At 51.5% G+C, this 21,244-nt stretch overlaps 1 long non-coding RNA gene across 2 annotated transcripts in view; it reads right to left on the bottom strand.

Moving 5' to 3' along the window:
- The window catches only part of LOC138580153 (uncharacterized), a 461,264-nt gene that overhangs the window by 54,824 nt on the left and 385,196 nt on the right, over window positions 1-21,244 (bottom strand). The gene's annotated exons all lie outside the window — the stretch shown is intronic.

Raw genomic sequence — 21,244 nt, 5'->3', positions numbered from 1 at the left:
GCGCCAAATCAGGTTTGGTCCATTTGTTCATTTTGTCTTTGGCGGGCTTCAGAAGTGAAACCCGCCTCTGGCTCCAAGGTATCTGGTGGGGGGAGGAAGCTCAGTCTCCTAGGAGACAGGAATGCACTCCTTGGTGATTGGCCGGCTGCTGTTTGGCAAGGACAGCCATCCTGCTGGGTGACTGACAGCCAGGCTGAAATGAATGAGAGAAACCTGCATAAAAGGCGAGGCTTTTTGGCTTGGAAGGCAGAATCGACCACTGGACGAAACAATCCGAAGACGAACTTGAAGAGGATGCCTGCTGCAACTCCCGAACCATTGGTTTGCCCGGTGAAACCCTGCTGCTGTGCTTAAACTTCAAATTTGCATCGATAGAGAAGCCCCTGCAAGGACGACTTCTCCCTTTGAGTTGGGGGGGGGGACCAATCAACTCCAAAGTTAGCCACCTGGACATCCGTCACCAGGGAGAGGAACACCAGTTTCTGTGCGTTTCTTTTAAACTGGACCAGAGCTCCAGGAAGATCCTCCGGACTTCCAGGAAGCAGAACTGACCAAGCCTGAGCCCCTCAATAGAGTGCTCGACCCCAGATGTAAGGAAGGCCCACCTCGACATCCAGCAACCGCAGTGTTGCTGATTGTGGTAGACGCGAGGAGCTAAAACATTGAATTGCCACTTGTTTGAAGATAGCCGGTTGCTGTCGGTAACCGTCCCATTGCAGCTCAGGAGTCCCCAGAAGTCCTCCCTCTTGTGCCCACGACTGAGGCCCAGGAACAGAGGGATCTGCAGAGCTGCAGAGGAACAGAAGTAATCTGCTGCTTTTCCTCTAACTAAAGGTACTGTAAAGTCTAAGAGAACTTACCTCTTGTTGTAGATTTGTTTCTACTCTGAACAAGCCTAACAGCTTGTGGCCCTACATTGATTCTTCTTCTTCTTCACTAAAGACCTCTAACACATTGTGCAAAGACTTTTCTACTTTCCTGCAAGAAGTGCTTGAGCTACATAGACGTTTGCCTATTGACTTTGCCCTAGCCTGTTTCCACTGAATGACTCTTCTCTCCTCTGACACTGGGGAGGGTTGGAAAGTATTTGCCTGCTTAAGAATAACTGTGATCCCTTGTTTGTTCTGAGTAACCTTTTCTTTGCCACATCTTCATGCTTTTCTAAATGCTAACAGTAACATATCAGTGTACATAGTGTCCTAACAATTGATGTCATCTGAGGGTGTAGGAAGTGTCTGTGTGGCATCCCCAATGGGTGCTTGCTGATTTAAAAACCTAGAGTGTCTTTTGAAGGTATTTGTATGTTGCTAGAATGTTGCTCCCTTCTAAAGAAGGCTTACATAAATGACCGGTAAATAAATAATTATTTTATCAAGAAGCCTTGAGTTTAAGTGTTTGTTTGAATAATTGGCACTGTGAATCTTTGTGTAACCACTCTACTGCTCACATTGACCCCTCCTCTTGAGATAAACCTGGCTGCTCCACTGCGCTACAGCCTGTGTAGTTCAGACTTACACCAAAGGTTGGGTCCTATTGCCAGAAGGCTGAGATTGTTGTAGTGCCCCTTAAGAGCACTGCCCCAAATCAGTACCTTACACTGTTGGCACAGCGGTGAGGATAAATTGTAGAGTTCTTACATTGAGTATTTTGCTTTGCTTTTTGTTCAACTAAAATCTTCACAAGGCTAAGCTCCAATAGAACGGCAATTGTAACATGCCAAATATGGATAACTTCAGGCCGGAAGCCCTGATCATTTTAACAGTAGATCAACTGAAAGAAATGTGTAAAGTCAGGAATCTCCCTGTTAAAGGAAAGAAAAATGTACTGATTACAAGATTGGTGAATAATCAAAGTCTGGGTAGTAGGCCTGTCACACCTACTAACCCAGGAAATGTGGAAACTGAAAATGAAAATGTTAATTCAGAGTCTAACTCTAATGTCATAGAAGAGTCGGAGGAGGAAGAGGAGTCGCAGGAAGAGAGCCCCTCTTTACCTCAACATGCCCTTTTGCCTCAACCTGTAGCCACTGGGACTCCACAAGGTCCAACACTGAGTCCACAGTTTGTGTTGCTTGAGAAAATGAGACTTGAATTAGAGTTCAAAAGGTTACAAATCCAAGCTGAAACCAAACATCAGGACATCAAACTCAGGGAGCTAGAAATGCAGTACACTCGGTGGGCGCTCGAGAGCCCGCAACCAAGATGGCTGCAAAGTTCTGAGCTCCACGCCGATTTCACCGGCAGGGAGGCAAAACCGTACCCATCGGGGCCCATCCGTGCTCAACTCTGCTGGCTGAACGAGGAGCACAGGCTCGGCGACTGCTGGAAGAAATTTGGTGCCATTTGGAAGCTGGAGGTCTGAGAAAACAAGTTGGCGGCCTGAATAAGACATGGCGCCAGCATCAAGAGAGCACGGCCACCAGCGGGAACCCCGTGAGTGCTGACGGCCTCTTGGAAAGAGGAGGCTGGGAGAACAGCCCCCTGACGTGGGGCGGTGAGTTGTGCTTCAGGGCTCTTCTACGCTCGACTGAGCCGGTGACACTGTGAGGAGTGGAAGTCCAGGTGCGTGACTCGTGGCTACCCCGGCTCGAGTGCCTGTGCACTGCCCGACATGGTGTCCCCAGTAGCGGGTCCCGACCGCTGAAGAGGGGAAGGGGTGATCTTTCCCTGGCCTGCGTGACGCCCCTGCAACATCACAGATGTACCTGCGGCTAAGACCGGAGCTGAGAGGAGGAGGCTCTTCCGGCGACGCACCTCGGCAGGAGAGCTGACATATGAGCGGAGGCAGCAATTGCGGCGGCGGGCAGCCGGCCGTACAACAGGTAAGGCGGGAGCCCTGGCACCAGCTGCGGGGGCCACAGCCCACGGCCCAGATCGCACCAAACGTAGTAAGGTGCTGTAGGCTGGTGAGATCCCTGTACAATTTAAACAAGGGGCCTGCTATTTGACGGCTGTATCCACTCTGTCTCCCCGGGACACCCTGTCACGGTTCGCTATCCTCTCAGGAGGAGGGTCCCCCGGTACTCTCACAGCCTTTGGACCTGGTGTTGCCTGAAACTGGAAGCTGGGCTGGCACTCACGGAACGGCATAACGCTGCACAACATGCTGAAGTTGGAGCTCCGGTAGTCTCAAAGGAGGCGCCCCCAATCACCTCAATCCTTGCATGTGGGAACGGGGAAACAACAGCTACCCCTTAAAGTAGATATCCTGCAGCTGTTGGAGGGGGCCAGCTAGGTATTGGATTGGAGTGGGTCCCTCTTGGCAGGAGCGAGGTGAATGACCGCTGAGGCTGCGGTGGAGGTGCTTGCAAGCCTGTATTGGGTTGTGGCAGTTAACACACCAAACCTACGACTTGTGAACAGAGGAGTCGGTGAAGAGGGGGAGCCTGAGAGAAAACAAGCTTAGTTTGGCCAGTTGCCTAGGGATAGGAAATGTAGCCCTGTGGGTGACACACAATTGTAAGAAGGGGCTACAGTTATACACACCCGCAGCAGGGTCTGTTCATGTGGAGCAACCTGGCAACAAAAAGCAGTTGTTTTTCTCAGTAAGTGCCCGGGGACAGGGAGGGGCTTCCACAGGCCTAGCCATAAGCTACTTGGCGAAGGGGAACAAGCAACAGTCTCGCCTGAAATTTACCCAGAAGGAAGGGCACAACAAGAACAGTAACAGGCTTGTAGAACCCCGATGAGGGCCCAAGAGACAGATCATGGAGCCTCTACTAGCGGGTGACGGACAAAGCGGCGTCTGCCCCCCCCATCTAAACTAAGTGTAGTGCTGGCAGAAATGAGGTCCGGCTTTGCTGCCATAAACACTAAGCTAGACGGACTAGTATATAAGGTGGATAGGATGCAGGAAAGGATCAATAAGGAGAGCAGAGAGTCAGTACGCTTGAGGATCCAGCAACGACAGGATGCAGGCAATCGGAGAGCTCCGGAGAGAGGTGAAATCTATTAAGGACAGGAACAAGGACCTTGAAGCAAGATCGCAGAGATATAACATCAGATGGTTGGGGGTCCCGGAGTCATCCGCACAGCAAAACATGGAGGTCTTCATCGAGAACTTGATCAGGGAAGTGCTGCAGGGTCCATCTCTCTCATCTCAGTTTCTGGTAGAAAGGGCACACCGGATTTCGCAGGCTGCTCCAAGACCGGGTCAGAACCCACAACCGATCATCGCTCGTGTCCTAAACTACCGGGACGCCATTCTCTGCAGGGCAAGGGAACTTGGGGATCTCACCTATGAGAATACAAGAGTATCTTTCTACCCGGACTTCACCCCAGCAGTCCAGAAAGCCTGCCTCTCTTTTGTGGCAGCGAAGCGAGCTCTCAGAGACAGGGAAATAAGATACTCAATGCAATACCCCTCCAAACTGCAGGTACAACACAATGGGCAGACCCACTTTTTCACTGACCCTGGAGCAGTCCATGAATTTCTGGAAGCCCTGCCAAAATGAGCCAAGAGGCTCCCTATGTATAACCAGACTGCGCCTGGCAGAATAATAATCAGCAGTAAAGGTCACCCGAGACTCACTATAGGGTGGTCACGAGCAGTCATAGTAATGCGGGCAGGATGCCCCCGATGGGTGATGGTAATCTATGGCAAACACTGTAACGAATAGAACCAGTAGCTTTAGTATTCTACTTCAAGTGTTTAAGCCTTCCCTGCATTGGGGAGCAGGCAAGGTCACCATGGAAGCAGTGTCCAGTGTCCCCAGGCGTTTGCCCTCTGAGTTACGGTTGTTAAGGGTTACTGAGGGGGGTTACGGCCACAGCAGGTTGTGGGAGGGCAGTGTGGGCAGGGGGAGAAATAGAGATAGGGACAGAAGTGAGCTTCGGGATAAGGAGGTGGGGGGGGAACTAGTTTGGGTTTTGGAGGTCAGTTATACCAAAAAGATTCATACCTCAAACGAGAGACCGGCAGATAGTCATCGTGCAGAACATATTGGCGGGACGCAATGCCTAGCGAACATAGCTTTCACCTAAGACATGGCACATAGGGTCATCAGTTGGAATGTGTGTGGACTCAACAACCCACGGAAATTCCACGAAGTAATGCAGTACTGCGAACGACATGGAGCTATGGTGGTCATGCTGCAGGAGACTCATCTCCGGGGCAAAGCAAATGAGGTGGGTCAGAAAAAAATGGGGAGTTGCAAATATTACACCTCTTACTCTGCGGGAGTGATGACACTAGTGCATAAGTCACTGGGGTTTCGACCGAAAAGCACACATATTGACCCAATGGGGAGGTATGTTATACTTTCTGGATCTAGGGGGAACACACAATTTATATTTGTCAACACGTATGGTCCCAACGTTGATGATCCCGAGTTCTTCTGCAGTCTGGCCCGTACCAGCCAAAAATATGCAGCTACCTATGTAGTATGGGCTGGGGACCTTAATGTGGTCCTAGACCCTAGTAGGGCTAGAGCAGATGGAGGGGGGAGGAAAAGATCAAGGGCTGCAGAGGCAGTCCTGGAGGTCATGGAGGTGCTGGAACTGGGAGATGTGTAGAGGCTCCTAAAACCAGGGGGGGTGGAATTCTTGCACCATTCCTCAGCTCATAATACAGCGTCCCGGCTGGATTATATCCTAGCCTGCCCATACCTAATCCAACGGACTGTGGATTGTTTGATGCTTCCCAGAACGCTTTCCGATCATTCTCCGGTGTTATGGACAATACGATTAGAGTAGGCACCCAGCCACCCCCAGTGGAGGTTTAAATCAGTGGCACTGGGTGGCGTGTTTCGGGGGGAGATCCATAGCTTAATTAAAAACGATTTTATTGAGAACATGGATTCAGTTACCAATAAAGGTGTGCTGTGGGAGGCATTTAAGGTGGTCATCCGAGGGGGTTGCCTCTCTCTGGAATTGGGGGTGCTGATGCAGATATGGAGGCAACAGAAGGACACAGAATCTGAAATTAAAAGGCTGGAGGAAGAGATGGATAAGGGGAAGCCCTGGGTCTTCTTGCTAAACTCAGGGAGGACCTGGACAGGTTCGGTTCTCTTGCCAAAAGGGAAGTTCAATACTTTGCTCGCCCAGCAATGGCCCACAGGTATGGGGAGTAGGCGAGGCCCGGTAGGCATTTGGCGGCTATTGTGAGGCATGAGAGGGGATGTAGGGAGATTACAGCGATTAAGGCAGCGGACGGTGAGGTTGTGGTGCAGCCGAGGGCAATAGCAGAGGTGTTTCAGCACTTCTATGAGTCTCTATAACCCTCTCGGAGATCACTGCAAAAGGAGGAATTGAGGGAATATATTGGGGAGGCATCCCTACCGAAAATTAGTGAGGAAGCTGTGGTGGCTCTAGCAGCCCCAATAATGGTTGATGAGATTCTGACCGCAATAAGAACGCTGCCCTCATCCAAAGCGCCTGGAACAGATGGCTTAACGGCTGAGTTCTACAAGGAATGGGGCCCTGAAGTCGTGGGACATATGCTAGCGGTGTGGGAAGAGGGAACGATAGCGGGGCAACTCCCCTCATTGATGGCGAGGCAGTGATCACCGCCCTATATCCTTGCTGGACCTGGACACTAACATTTTTGCCAAAGTACTAGCAGACCGACTGCTGCCCCATGTGTCTGAGGTGGTACATATGGATCAATCTGTATTTATACCGGATAGATCAACCTCTCTGAACCTCCAACGTTTATTTGCAATCCTAGCGCAGATAGACCCCGCAATGCAGGCAGTGGCAGTCCTTCTGGACATGGAGAAGGCCTTTGGTTCTGTGGAGTGGTGCTACCGAGTTATTTCCTAAAAGAAGTATGGCTCATCTACTCAGGCTTGTGCACTCAGATAAATAGGGGTGGGGCTCGATCTCAGGTTTTTAGTTTGGGTAGAGGCACCAGGCAGGGCTCTTTCACCCTTGCTTTTCGCCATGGCAATCGAAATACTGGCCGCCTGCCTGAGAAAGTATCATGGACATAGAGGGCTAGCCATGGGGGCAGGACGGTGAGGGAATTAATATATTTGTATGCGGACACTGCTGGTGGTGTACATTAAGGACCCCGCTAACAATTTAGCCCCATTATCCCGTAAAATAGAGGAGTTTGGTGTGGTGTCGGGCCTACGAATCAACAAGGATAAGTCCTTTCTATTCCCACTGAACGACAACACTACCCGTCGTCCTAATACACAAGGCTATGGCTGGGAACAAAGGGTGGTCATGTACTGGGGAGTGCAGGTGAGCAGGAAAGCAGGATCACTTCTGGAGGACAACCATATAAAACATTTGCAAATATTGAGATCCAGCGTGGAGAGGTGGTGTGGGCTGTCCCTCTCCTTCCTGGGGAGAATAGGTATTGCTAAAATTATAGTTGTACCCAAATTCTTGTACATCTTTCAGAACATCCCAATCTGGCCTGGGGTCTAATTTTTCCGGGAGGCGCGCTCTCGACTGTGCAAGCTGACATGGCACCCTAAGAGTCCACGTATAGGATGGGAAACACTAGCACAGCCATGGGAGCGTGGGTGGGTCGGGGCGCCAAATTTGGAATTGTACTTTATAGCTGCACAACTAATGTTAAAAAAAAACTGGATGGCAGGTGAGAGGCTGACCCCCCCCCATGACAGGATCGAACAATGTTTGGCACAACCTTTCTCTCTTCAGGGCTTGTTGATCTGTGGTAGGACTCACGACCAGGTGGAAGAGAGCTATGAAGAGGTTGGTGGTGGATCGTCCCTTTGAACCGGGCATCTCACTATGGGATATAGAAACCCTGACACCAACCTGCGATAAGGCCATTAAGCGGGACTGGGGAGGGGCGGGCATAGCCCATATGGAGGACATGTAGCCGGATTGGCAGTTCATCTCTCAAGACTTGTTCAAAGAAAAGATGGGAGGGAGTCCTCAGCGCATCCTGCAGTACTTCAGGATGAGGGCGGCTTTTTAAACAGTAGTTCCCGGATTCCCTGATGTGCCGCGAACCACCCCAGTGCTGCAGCTTGTTAGGAACTCCCCGGGGTGTAGAGGCATACTGTCCATACTGTATAAAGCGCTTCAGAGGGATACGTCTAGGGGGCACTTAAATGCAGGGGGGAAATGGGAGGAGGACTCAGGAGTGACATTATTGGATAGACAATGGGCTGTGATGTGTGAAACTACACACAAGGGGGCTTTTAACACCAGGCTGCAGCTGATTCAGCTTAAGATGCTGCATAGGGTCTACATTTCACCTGGCTTGTACGCATCAATATGACTCCACGAAGCCTGCTAACTGTCCCAGATGTAAAATGGAGCCGGCTAACATTGTGCACATGCTGTGGCTTTGTGAGGAGCTGCGCCCCTTCTGGGAGGGGGTGGTAAAAGTAATCTCTGAGCTGGTGGGTCAGCCGGTACCGCAAGAGTTTCTGTGTTGCATGTTTGGGTGGCTGCCGAAACAATACCGTAAATTGTTGTCTACCTGTATGGTCATAGTGAGAAGGTGCATTCTAATGAAATGTACAAGTGCAGGAATGGCTTAGAGCACTGACTTGGTTCAGTGACACTGATTCGGAATATGCAAACATGTGCAGTGTGCTAAATCGACCCAAAAATATTTGGCATCCCTTCACGGTATACCTTCTGACGCAGGTCGCCCCCTCTTGACAGGGTCCCTTGGTGTCACCACAAAGCATAAAATGGCTAATGAACGAGATCCCCCCCAGGACCAGAAGATCGACACAGAATGCTTCTACCCCTGCATGGAGTTTTTCAGAGCCCCCTGGTTGCCCGACTGCCTCCACGGACACACTGGTCCCTCATTCCACTCATATGTTATGTTAAAGTATATAAGATATTCATGGAATGTGTTGAGATTATTTATGTTGACCGTCAGTGTAAGGATCGCGTTAAATGTTTGCCTGATGTCGGCGAGCTATGAATCATTGAATAAAATGATGTTTAAAAAAAAAAAGAAATGCAGCATGCTCTTGAAATGAAGAAACTGTCTCTTGAAAACATTTCTATCCCAGAGTACTATAGGTCTTCCAGTCCAAAGAGGCCTTGCCTGCCCAAAGAAGTAGTGAGTATGTATGATGTGAAACTTGATATTTTGGATTGGTTGGGTGCTTTTGAATATAATCATGGGATTCAGGGTCTCACAGGGAATCACTTGATTCCTTGGCTTTTGGCTAGGCTCCCCCAGGTTGCAACAGATGCTGTAATGGAGGTAGGGGAACTTGAAAGATTGTAGTATGAGAATGTGAAGCTAGCTTTATTAGCTAGATTTGGGAAAACTCCTTCCCAGTACCTTACGAAGTTTAGGACCCTCAAAAAGACTGATATGGGATACTTGGTTGTGTGAATGTTTGAAAAACTTAGATAGTTGGATTAAGGGTTACAGAGTAAACTCATTTGAAGGAATGAGAGATCTATTTTTGTTGGAATCCATTTTTGATGCCTGCTCTCCTGAGCTGAGAGAGCACTTGGCTGACTCTAAAGAGATTCATCCCAAGAAGCTAGCAAAGGCTGCTGACTTGTGGGTAGCCAACAGGGCCACTCACAAGGATTCTGTGGCCACTTGCAAAAAGGATGAGGGGAAGCAGCACAAGAAAGATGACAAAGGGAATTCTAAAACCTCCCATCCAAAAGAGGGCCAAAACATAAGAAGGGTAAGCCATTTGGGAAACCAGGTCAGTCTAGTGAAACCTCTGGGGCTAAACCAGAGGGAGGTCAGCACAAACCCGCATTTGTCAAAACATTTGGAAAATGTTATGCTTGTGGGTCAACTGACCATGTGAAAGGGGATCCCAGATGTAAGGGTAAACCTTCAGGGGTCCACACTGCCTCCTTAGCCTTCATCCCTGAGGGAGAAGTATATATGGCAAGTGGAAACTTTCATCTACTGGCTGCAGACCCCATTGGAGTCTCTGCCAGGGTTTCTTTAGTATCCCTGGGTCTGTGGGAACAGCGGAATTTAGATGGGTATAACTCTATTGCAGATAATACCAAAGAATATTACAAGGACAGTGTACTTGTGAATGGACAATAATCCCCTGCCATTAGAGACACTGGGGCCAGCATTACAGTGCTAGATGAATACTTTTTTAAACCTGAGGATGTTGCTAAGGCCCCCAAAGGCCCCACTAAGCTTGCTGGGGGCCCCATCTAGGTGGTTCCAATACTACCAGCTCTCATCAAATGCAACCATATGACTGTGAGAATACCTGTCAGTGTACAAAATGAGGTGCCTGGGAGGGTCCTGCTGGGGAATGACTTAAAGTCTCTTGGCGATGTATCAAGCACCCCCAGGCCTCCCAGTAAAAGGAAGCAGACTAGGAAGGCCAGAGAGCTCACCTTGGATGATTCTCAATGGGAAGTTACAGAGATCCCTATAACTCCCAGTCCACAGGAAAAACAACCTTCTGATTCCAGGAAGAAAGAGACAAAGGGGAAACCCAAGGTCTCAGGACAGAAGAAAAATAGCACTCCTGTGCATAAACCAAGGACATCCCTGAGAGGACAGTCCCAAGTCACACCTGTGACTCCTACACCAGGTGAGGCTGAGTGTAAGGTAGCACCTGAGGATGGTGAATCAGCTATTGATGACTCAGAGCTAGAAGAAGCCCTTCCCCCTGTTGGAGATCTGGATCCTAAAGACCATCCTGATCTGCAGACTGTGGTTGCAGAAGGTGGCCCCTGTAGGGCAGACTTCAGCAGAGGTCAAAGAGAGTGTCCTACTCATGAAGGACTTCGGCAACAGGCAGCTTCCCAGCTGGAAGGGCAAAAGCCAGGGAAGCACAGGCTGTACTGGGAGAATGGCCTCCTTTACAGTGAGCCTAGAGAGTCTACCCAGTGGACTACAGAAGACTTGTAGTGCCTCAGGAGGTGAGACCCCAGTTTCTACAGATAGCCCATGAGATTCATTTGGCTGGTCACTTAAGTTTTAAGAAGGTCAAGGAAGGAACAAGTTACTTACCTGTAACTGTTGTTCTCCAGCATGGGTCTGGCATGGATCCACATGCTCATGGGGTCTGGCATGGATTCACATGCTCATGAATATTCCCTGTCGTCAGGCCGGGAATCCTCGGTATAGAAAAAATCAGTATCAGTTTGTTTCTGATCTGTCTTTCTCAGTAGTAACCAATCACTGGTCTCTGGGTCATACTGCCCCCAGCCAATGACTGGCCTCTCCCTAAGCCCCGCCCCCTCGCAGCCATCCTCAGATTTGGTAGCACGTGAAGTGGCAATATGACCAAGTGAAGAGCCGCATAGGGGTAGGCAGGAGGGTTCACATGTGAATCCATGCCAGACCCATGCTGGAGAACAACAGTTACAGGTAAGTAACTTGTTCCTTCTCCAGCATGGGGTCTGGCAAGGATTCACATGCTCATGAATATAAGAATACATAGCAGTATACACATGCACAACCACGGGAGGTGGCAACAGGCTCAATATCAAGCAATACAACAACTCAACATTAAGCAACTCTTACCTCCTCATCAGGCTCACCTTAGGCGAACAGGTTGCGCAGCACTGCCTGGCCGACTCTGGACTCCTCCCTGGAATCCCGGTCGACGCAGTAGAATCTCATGAAGGTGTGCGTCGACCTCCACGTAGCAGCCCTGCAGACAGGAACGCCATAGTAGCAGCGATCGCTCTGGTCGAATGGGCTCTCGGACGGCCTAGCAACGGTCGGTTTGCCAACCGGTGACAGTGCATGATGCAGCCGGAGAGCCATCTGGAAATGGAAGTCTTCGAGAGAGCTTTCCCTTGATTCACAGGTTCAAAGTTCACAAACAGCTGTGATGTCTTCCGAAAACTCTTTGTGCGGTCCACGTAGAACTTCAGCGCTCTAGCTACATCCAGCGAGTGCAGAGTCCTCTCTGGCCTTCGCAAGAACCTCTCTGCAGTCGGCCGGGATGTCGTATCCTCCAAACTCTAGTGCTGCAGGAGCCAGGCCTGCAAGTTCAGCGACTCTGGTTCGTGATAAAGAATGGCGCCTCCTTCTCTGGAGAGAAGATCCGCGTCCGTCGGCAGCTTGACTGATGTGGACGCTGACAAGTCCAGAAGGTCCGGGAACCAGATCTGCCTTGGCCACGCCGGTGCGACGAGGATCATCCTGCACCGGGACCTCTTGAGCTGGTTGACGAGCCGGAGTAGCAACGGCAACGGCGGGAACGCATAAAGGAATAGGCCGTCCCAAGGGAACGAGAAAGCATCGCCCATGCTCCTCGGTTGGGGAAACCTGCTGGCGAACCTCCGGCACTTGGAGTTCGCCGCCCTCACGAAGAGATCGATCTGGGGTTCGGCTCATCGTCGGAAGAGTCGGTCCACTTGATCCTGGCGCAGTTCCCACTCGTGGCACGAGCGCAGCTCTCTGCTGAGTGAGTCGGCGATGGTGTTTTTTATCCCTGCCAGATGAAAGGGTACCAGAAACATCCCTTGGGCGACAGCCCAATGCCACAGATCCTGGGCTTCCTTGGATAGGGAAGGGGATCTGGTTCCGCCCTGCTTCCGAATGTAAAACATCGTGGTGGTGTTGTCGGTGAAGATCCTCACCACCTTGCCCTTGAGGGACGGAAGGAAGGACCTGAGGGCCCAGAACACTGCACAGAGCTCCAAGATGTTGATGTGGAGTCTTCTCCTCCGGGAGCAAAAGGCCTCTCGCGTGGAGACCCTCGGTGTGCGCTCCCCAACCTTCCAGGGAGGCATCCGTCATCACCGTCACCTGGTGGGCCGGGGCTAGGAAGAGCGGACACCCCACCATCGTATCGCCTGACGGAACGCTTTGTCGAGCGGGATCCTGTCCTCGAAGCTGCCCGTCGTCTGGATCCAGTGGGCGTCGAGGAATTCTTGCAAGGGCCGCATCCGAAGTCTGCAGTGGCACATCAGATAAATGCAGGAGGACATCATTTCCGAGGAGGGACTTGATAGACCTCACTCTGGCCACGTCCGTGGACAGCAGACGTTGCATCTTTCCCAGGATGGTCCTTATCCTTTCCTCCGACGGTGAGGCCCGCCGCGCCACTGTGTTGAGCTGTGCTCCCAGAAACAGGGAGATTTGCGACAGGACCAGGTTGGATTTTGGAAAGTTGATGGAGAACCCCAGTCCGTGAGCAGCTGGACGGTCTTCGCAGTGTGTTCCACGGCGAGCTCCCTTGTCCTTCCCCGTATGACCCAGTCGTCCAGGTAGAGGTAGAAGTGGATCCCCTGCAGGCGCAGCCGCACCGCCACCGGTGCTAGGCACTTGGTGAACACCCTGGGCGCCGATTTTAATCCGAACGGGAGGGCCTTGAACTGGTAGTGCCACCCTTTGACCACGAACCTGAGGAACTTTCGGTGTCCCTTTAGAATAGGGATGTGGAAGTATGCATCCTCCAAGTCCAAAGACGACAGGAAATCGCCCTCCTCCAGCTGTCCCAGCACGTGCTGGAGGGTGACCATCCGGAACTTCTGTGCCTTGATGTATTTGTTCAGTCGTCGCAGGTCCAGGATGGGACGCCATCCTCCTGTCTTCTTCTTTACGAGGAAGTATCTTGAGTAAACTCCGGAGCCCCGAAGCCTCTTTGGAACGAGCTCGATGGCACCTTTCCTGAGCATCGCCCTTACTTCCAACAGCAGTTGAGGGACGTGATTTTCCTTCCTGGCCACGGGAGGAATGCGGGGGCACCTCTTGTGGAACTCGAGGGCGTGCCCCAGGGCCAGGGCATCCAGCACCCAACGGTCGGTGGAGATGGACTCCCACACGCCGACGAACTTCGTCAGCCGGCCTCCCACCGGGGTGCTTCGGCGGGGGCCCGACCCAACGGTCGGTTTAATCTTGCTTGGAGGCCGCTTTGCCTCCTTGACCACCTTGGCGACAACAGCGGGATCCACCTGACTTGCTGCGTCCCCTGTAGGCCTCCTGCGACGAAGATCTTGCCGCTTGACGGTACGTAGAGGAGCTGCTGCCAGCTCCCTTGGAGGCACCCTGTCTGCCTCCGGAGATCTGAAAGGACGGCCGTCGCTGTTGGAGCACACCCAGTGCACGGGCCGTCTCCATGTCCGTCTTGATCGCCTGAAGGGACTCATCAACCGCCTTGCAAAAAAGGTTGTTCCCATCGAAGGGCATGTCCAAAACCTTGGTCTGTACGTCCTGTCGGAAATCCGTCGCCTTGAGCCATCCTCGTCGTCTCAGGCAAACGCCGTTGCCCAACTGACGGAAACCAGTGTCGGCGATGTCCGTAGCCACCGTAATGGCGTGATCCGAGGCAATCTCACCTTCCTGTAAGATTTCCAGGGCCTCAGTCCTCTTGGCGTCCGGAAAGAAATCCAACAGAGGGGCGATCTTGAACCATAACTCCCTGTCGTAGCGGGCTACGATGGCCAGGGCGTTGGCCGCCTTGATGGTCGTCGCTGCAGATGAGATGACCCGTCGTCCCATCGCATCCAGCTTCCTACCCTCGCCGTCCGGCGGGGAGGTTGAAGTTGAGGCCGATGCCCCCCCCTCCGCTTTCTTCTTGGCCGCCCCACTAGGTTGCACCCTAAGGCACAAGCGGGCAGCGTCGGGGACCCGGTACTTCTTCTCGTACTGGTCCCTCTTCGCAGGAGCCGTGGCAGGGTTCTTGAGGAGGGCGAGCCCCTCATCCCAGATGTCATCAAGAAGCGGTACGGCGAGGACCGTCTTCTTTTTAACCTTGCGTCGTTGGTAAAGGAACCCTTCCTTCTTCTTTTCTTCGGGGCAGAGCTGGAAGAGCTCGGATGCCCTGGAAATCATAGCATGGAAGGCTCCAATCTCATCGGGCAGGGACGCTCGGGCAGGGGGCGACGGGGGACACATCCCGTCGTCGCCTCCGTCGTCATCCGTACCCGTCGTAGTCGTGTCCATGACTGTATCATCCCTGTGGGTAGTGGACCGGGGGGAAGGCAGAGAAGGCCGCAGAGGCGGGAGAAGAGGCCTAGGATGCGTCCTCCTCCTCCTCCTCCTCTTAAGTGGTGGGCTCTCCGAAGGTCCTGGCTCCGGTTCCCCCATCGGGTCTGGCTCAGGTACCTCCGTCGGGGGAAGGGGCACCCTAGTCCTTATCTCCGAGCATAAGGACTGGATGGCTGACAAAATGGCCGCCGAGGTAACCTGCGGCGCCGGAAACGACGGAAGCAAGGGCTCTTGAGGAGCCTCATCTTCGTCACCGGCGCCGTCGTCGTCGCCCTTGTCGGGATCCCTCCCGATGGGCTGGGCCTCCTCCACGACTTGGATGAGCTCCTCTTCAGAGGTCATGTCCGTATCCATGACGGCCACCAACCCCTCCCCCACCCTTTCCAACAAGGACTTCGTGGGGGTCTTCTCGATGGGCCTGAAAGACGACTCCCTCCGCGGTGGCAGGGAGACTCTGGTACCTGAGGGCGCCTCCACTGGTGTAGCCTCCACAGGCTGAGCCAGGGCCACAGCGACATCCTCAATCGAGGTCTTAGCAGGGTGAATTAAGGCCAACGTCACCTTCTTTACGCCTGGGGCCTTCACCTTGGGGGGAGGGTCCGAGCCTCGCTCCCCCTCTGCCGGAATCTTCGAGATCGACCGGGGCCTCTCCAGAAGCTTTGCCGGGTTCTCGGACTTCCTCTTACCCGAGCCAGAGCGTTGGCTCGTGGTAGATGACGCCGGGGAGGATGCGCCCTGCCTGGCAGCCAAGGAGCCCGACCGTTTGGCGCTCCCGGTGCCCGCAGACTCGCGTTGCTTAGCCTTTTGTTGGGCCCCCGTCGCCAGAGCAGCCTCACAGGACTTAGAAGACCGCTCGGACTTCTTTTTCTTCTTCTCGCCTGGCGGGCTCTTACCTTCCAACCAGTTGGCGAGACGGAGATGGCGATCCTTCATGGTCCACTCCGACATGTTCCCACAAAACGCGCAGTCCTTTTCCTTGTGCGTCTTGTCCTCATGGAGACAGTAGAGGCATAGCGAATTCTCGTCCTCCTTGAAAACGTTCTGAAGCTGGCATCCAGGGCAGGTCCTGAACAGCTTCCCGGGCGTCGAGCTCCCTTTCTCCTGGGCCATGTCTGGGGTAGGCCTCGGAACTTCTGGAATCCTCCAAAAGCGTAACTCGACGAAATCTTCACCCTTGAGGGGCGTAGAAACTCTGAAACGGATCCCCGTTGATCGGAAGTAGAAACGGTGGAGCTTGAGGCTCTATTTAACCGAAAAAATGAGAAAATCTGCTGAAAAAAGCGCGAAAACGCAGCAAAAGCTCGAGAGCTACAGCACGAAGACTCCCAACACTTGAACGTGCGGTAAAAATCTGAGGATGGCTGCGAGGGGGCGGGGCTTAGGGAGAGGGCAGTCATTGGCTGGGGGCAGTATGACCCAGAGACCAGTGATTGGTTACTACTGAGAAAGACAGATCAGAAACGAAACTGATACTGATTTTTTCTATACCGAGGATTCCCGGCCTGACGACGGGGAATATTCATGAGCATGTGAATCCATGCCAGACCCCATGAGCATGTGAATCCATGCCAGACCCATGCTGGAGAAAGGATTTCTCTCTATTTCTACTGGCCCAAGATGGGGTCTGATGTAGATAAGTACTGTAGAAGCTGTCACACTTGTCAGACTTCTGGCAAGAGTGGAACCAAGAATGTGGCACCGTTAGTGCCTCTACCAGTGGTGGAAGTCCCTTTTGAGAGGGTAGGGATTGACATTGTTGGTCCCTTAGGCCTTCCCACATCTTCAGGCAAACGATTTATATTGGCTGTGGTGGACCATGCTACTAGGTATCCTGAAGCCATACCTATGAGGACTGTTACTGTTCAGGCAGTGGCTAAGGCCCTCTTTGGTATTTTTACCAGGGTTGGTGTTCCTAAGGAGGTGTTCTCAGACAGGGGGACCAATTTTATGTCCCACTACATGCAGGCCATGTCGAAAAACTGTGGAGTAACCTACACGTTCTCAACAGCCTACCATCCCCAAACCAAATGGGTTGGTGGAGTGGTTTAACAGAACTATGAAGAGAATGATAGGTGCATTAGAAGAACCCCTTAGAAGAAAGTGGGACCTTCTACTGCCATGCCTTCTCTTTGCTTATAGAGAAGTCCCCCAGGAAGGGGTTGGCTTCAGCGCCTTTGAGCTCCTCTATGGTCATCCGGTTAGAGGTCCATTGGCCCTAATCAAGGAAGGGTGAAGAGTGCTCCCTCCCTCAAGCCAGTGAGAGTCACTGACTATGTGGTAGGCCTCCGGAAGAGAATGACACACATGATGACAGAAGCTTCTTGAAAGCAGGCCAGGCTCTGGTGAAGCATTGGCATGACCAGAAGGCCAACATGGTTGAGTTCACTCAAGACCAGCGAGTTCTAGTTATGGCACCTACAAGGCAGAGGACCTACAGGACAAATGGATTGGACCCTTCAGGGTTGTGGGCAAACTTGGAGAGGTCAATTATTTGGTGGACTTAGCCAATCCTAAGGAGGTCCCCAGGGTCTTTCATACCAACCGCCTAAAGGGTAAGTCTCTGGACGAGGACTGGGAGCTTTGCTTCTAGCCTCTTACCAGGAGGAGGAGGAGAGTGAACCTCTACCTGACCTCCTCAGGGGACAACTTTTAGACGGAAAGATAGGAGTTAATCTCTCTTCTGATCTGACTCTGGAACAACAGGCGGAGTGCAAAATTCTGTTAAATCAGTTTGCCCCTCTGTTTTCACTATCACCAGGCTTGACCCCTTGGGGCCAGCATGATATACTCACTGGTGACTGTCTCCCTGTCAAAAGCAGGGGTTACAGAATGTCAGACCATGTAAGATCCCACATAAGGAAGAGGTCAAGAAGATGCTTGATCTTGGGGTTATTGAGCCATCTACATGTCCATGGTCTAGACCAGTGGTACTAGTGCCAAAGGCAGGATCCAAGGAGTTGAGATTCTGTGTGGACTATAGAGCTCTTAATACAGTCACCACAACTGATGCCCATCCTTTACCCAGGACAGATGAGCTGGTGGATAAACTTGGTTCAGCCAAGTTCCTCAGTACATTTGATCTAACCTCAGGCTATTGGCAAATAGCTCTGACTGACCATGCCAAGGAGAAGACTGCATTTACAACCTCAGGAGGCCTCTACCAGTTTAAGGTTATACCTTTTGGACTAAGGTTCCAGCAGCAACTCTGTGTAATTTCAACCAGCTTCGAGACAGATGTCCAGGTGGCTTAATTTGGAGTTGATTGGTCCCACCAACTCAAAGGGAGAAGTCGTCCTTGCAGAGGGTTCTCTGTCAATGCGAATATGGAGTTTCAGCACAGCAGCAGGGCTTCAACAGGCAAACCAACGGTCCAGGAGTTGCAGCAGGTGTCCTCTTCAAGTTCCTCTTCGGATTCCTTCGTCCAGTGTTGGACTCTGCCTTCCAAGCCAAAAAGCCTTGCCTTTTGTGCAGGTTTCTCCCATTCAGTCGACCACTGGATGAAGGAATCCGAAGATGAACTTGAAGAGGACACCTGCTGCAACTCCTGGAATGTTGGTTTGCCTGTTGAAGCCCTGCTGCTGTGCTGAAACTCCATATTCGCATTGACAGAGAACCCCCTGCAAAGACGACTTCTTCCTTTGAGTTGGTGGGACCAATCAACTCCAAATGAAGCCACCTGGACATCTGTATCGAAGCTGGTTGAAATTACACAGAGTTGCTGTTGGAACCCAAACACCAGGGAGGGAACACCAGTTTGTGTGTGTTGCTTTTAAGCTGGACCAGAGCTCCAGGAAGATCCTCCGGACATCCAGGAAGCAGGACTGACCGAGCCTGAGCCACCTCAACAGAGTGCTGGACCCCAGATGCAAGAAAGGCCCACCTCGACATCCAGGAACCGCAGTGTTGCTGATTGCAGTAGATGCAAGGAGCTGAAACATCGAATTGCCACTTGTTTGAAGATAGCCGGTTGCTGTCGGTAACCGTCCCACTGCAGTGCAGGAGTCCCCAGAAGTCCTCCCTCTTGTCCACACAACTGAGGCCCAGGAACAGAGGGATCTGCAGAGCTGCACAGGAACAGAAGTCATCTGCTGATTTTCTTACTGTAAAGTCTAAGAGAACTGACCTCTTGTTGTCGATTCGTTTCTACTCTGCACAGCCTAGCAGCTTGTGGCCCTACATTGATTCTTCTTTTTCACTAAAAACGTCTAAAACATTGTGCAAATACTTTTCTACTTACCTCCAAGAAGTGCTTCAGCTACATAGACTTTTGCCTATTGACTTTGGCCTAGCCTGTTTCCATTGAAAGACTCTTCTCTCCTCTGACACTGGGGAGGGTTGGAAAGTATTTGGCTGCTTAAGAATAATTGTGATCCCTTGTTTGTTCTGAGTAACCTTTTTTTGCTTTTCTAAATGCTAACAGTAACATATCAATGTCCACAGTGTCCTAACAATTGATGTCACCTGAGGGTGTAGGAAGTGTCTGTGTGGCATCCCCAATGGGTGCTTGCTGATTTAAAAACCTAGAGTGTGTCTTTTGAAGGTATTTGTATGTTGCTGGAATATTGCTCCCTTCTAAAGAAGGCTTATATAAATGACTGGTAAATAAATACATACATTGTTTTATCAAGAAACCTTGATTTTAAGTGTTTGTTTGAATAATTGGCACTGTGAATCTTTGTGTAGCCACTCTACTGCTCACATTGACCCCTCTTGAGATAATCTTGGCTGCTCCACTGCGTTACCAACCTGTGCAGTTCAGACTTATAGCAAAGGTTGGGTCCTATTGCCAGGAGGCTTAGATTGTTGTAGTGCCCCTTAAGAGCCCTACCCCAAATCTGTACCTAACAAGGTAACAGTGTACATTGTCAACACTCTGAGTGAGTTTGCCGCAGTGAGTTCGCCGCAAACAGTTCGCAGCAGAAGCTATCCGACCGTTATGGCACCTGCCTCCAATCATCACACACAGTACTCGTCTGTCCAGATAGCCGCAACTTCACGCAGTACACGTGGAAACTGCTGGCACGTGCCTCCATCTTCTTCCACTTAACACTTCCAGACACAGCACAGTAACCAAGACAATGAAGGTGCACATTCACCATATCCTCTTCCATAGTAACGGTATGCAAACCCTGCACCCAGTGCCCACATTGCTTGGCTGTTCTCTGCACCATTGCCAAGTACAGACAAAAACATTTACGATGTTCTACAAGTGTCCTCACCTGTAAAAGTAAACATGCACACATGTCAGCACACTTCTCCGGCTCTATTGTGCGTCAAATTTTGTGCACACCCACCGTTTACAGGTCACCACCCTCTAAGTGCAGCAAATTTCTGCAAGCATTACTGCGACCTACGTCCTACAGTCGTAGCCTTCTGACTGCATGGCCTATAGCCTACGACCTTCGGCCATTGAGGCAACAGTGTACATCGTCAACACTCTGAGTGAGTTTCCCGCAGTGAGTTCGCTGCAAACAGTTTGCCGCAGAAGCTATAGGACCGTTACGGGACCTGCCTCCAATCATCACACACAGTACTCGTCTGTCCAGTTAGCCGCCACTTCACACAGTACACGTGGAAACTGCAGACACGCGCCTCCATCTTCTCCCACTTACCTACATATGTCACATGAACCACCTCTCGATCCCCCACCCGTTCCCTCCTTTCTTGCCAGCAGCACATGCCGTACGGTACATTTTCCACACTCTTCCACCAAAAACGTTGACGCACATCACGCTTCCCTCAAGCCAACCACCGGCTGCGTCCAACGTTCCCCGACATCACGCCGTACCGCAAACCAATGACACATCGGTCCGCGGAGCGAACAGGGAAATGGGTCTGCGGAGCAGACCCAGATATCACACATTTTTTGGGATGTACATTTCAGTGTTTTGCAAAATATTTACTGGCTCGATTTCCACCAAACACACAAAAGCACGCTTTCTGGGCCAAACCCCCGCTCCTGGTGCAAATTTGGTGAAAATCCATCCAGCCGTTTGACCTGTAGCCATGCGCAAAGTTTTTCCCCATTCAGTCTATGGCAAAAAACTATTTATGGGACCCCCTCTATAATTCCCGCCCCGCACGAAACATTGCCATACTTGGCGAAACAATTCAGAGCCACCCATATACTTTTTCTGCAAAGATTGGTGAGGATTCGTCCAGGGGGAGCGAAGTTATAAGCCTCTGAAAAAGTGCTCTTACTATGAGTTTAGCAACTTAATGTTATGCTCACCTGGTATCCACTGGGACGCCACCCAGCCCTGGTTGGATGATTTGCACTCTCAAACCCTCTCCCAGTCCCTTGGTAATGCCTCTGGTTAAAGATGGGTCTGCAATGTAGGAGAGCTGGATTCAATACCAGATTGTCTTTATTTTTTCCCACCTCTCTTGGCCTCAACTCCTTCCT

This window comes from Ambystoma mexicanum, chromosome 3p (assembly GCF_040938575.1).
Source record: "Ambystoma mexicanum isolate Mex_15411 chromosome 3p, UKY_AmexF1_1, whole genome shotgun sequence".
Taxonomy (NCBI): Eukaryota; Metazoa; Chordata; class Amphibia; order Caudata; family Ambystomatidae; genus Ambystoma; species Ambystoma mexicanum.
The sequence above is the reverse complement of the archived record's forward strand: the minus strand, read 5'-3'. Positions and strand labels throughout refer to the sequence as shown.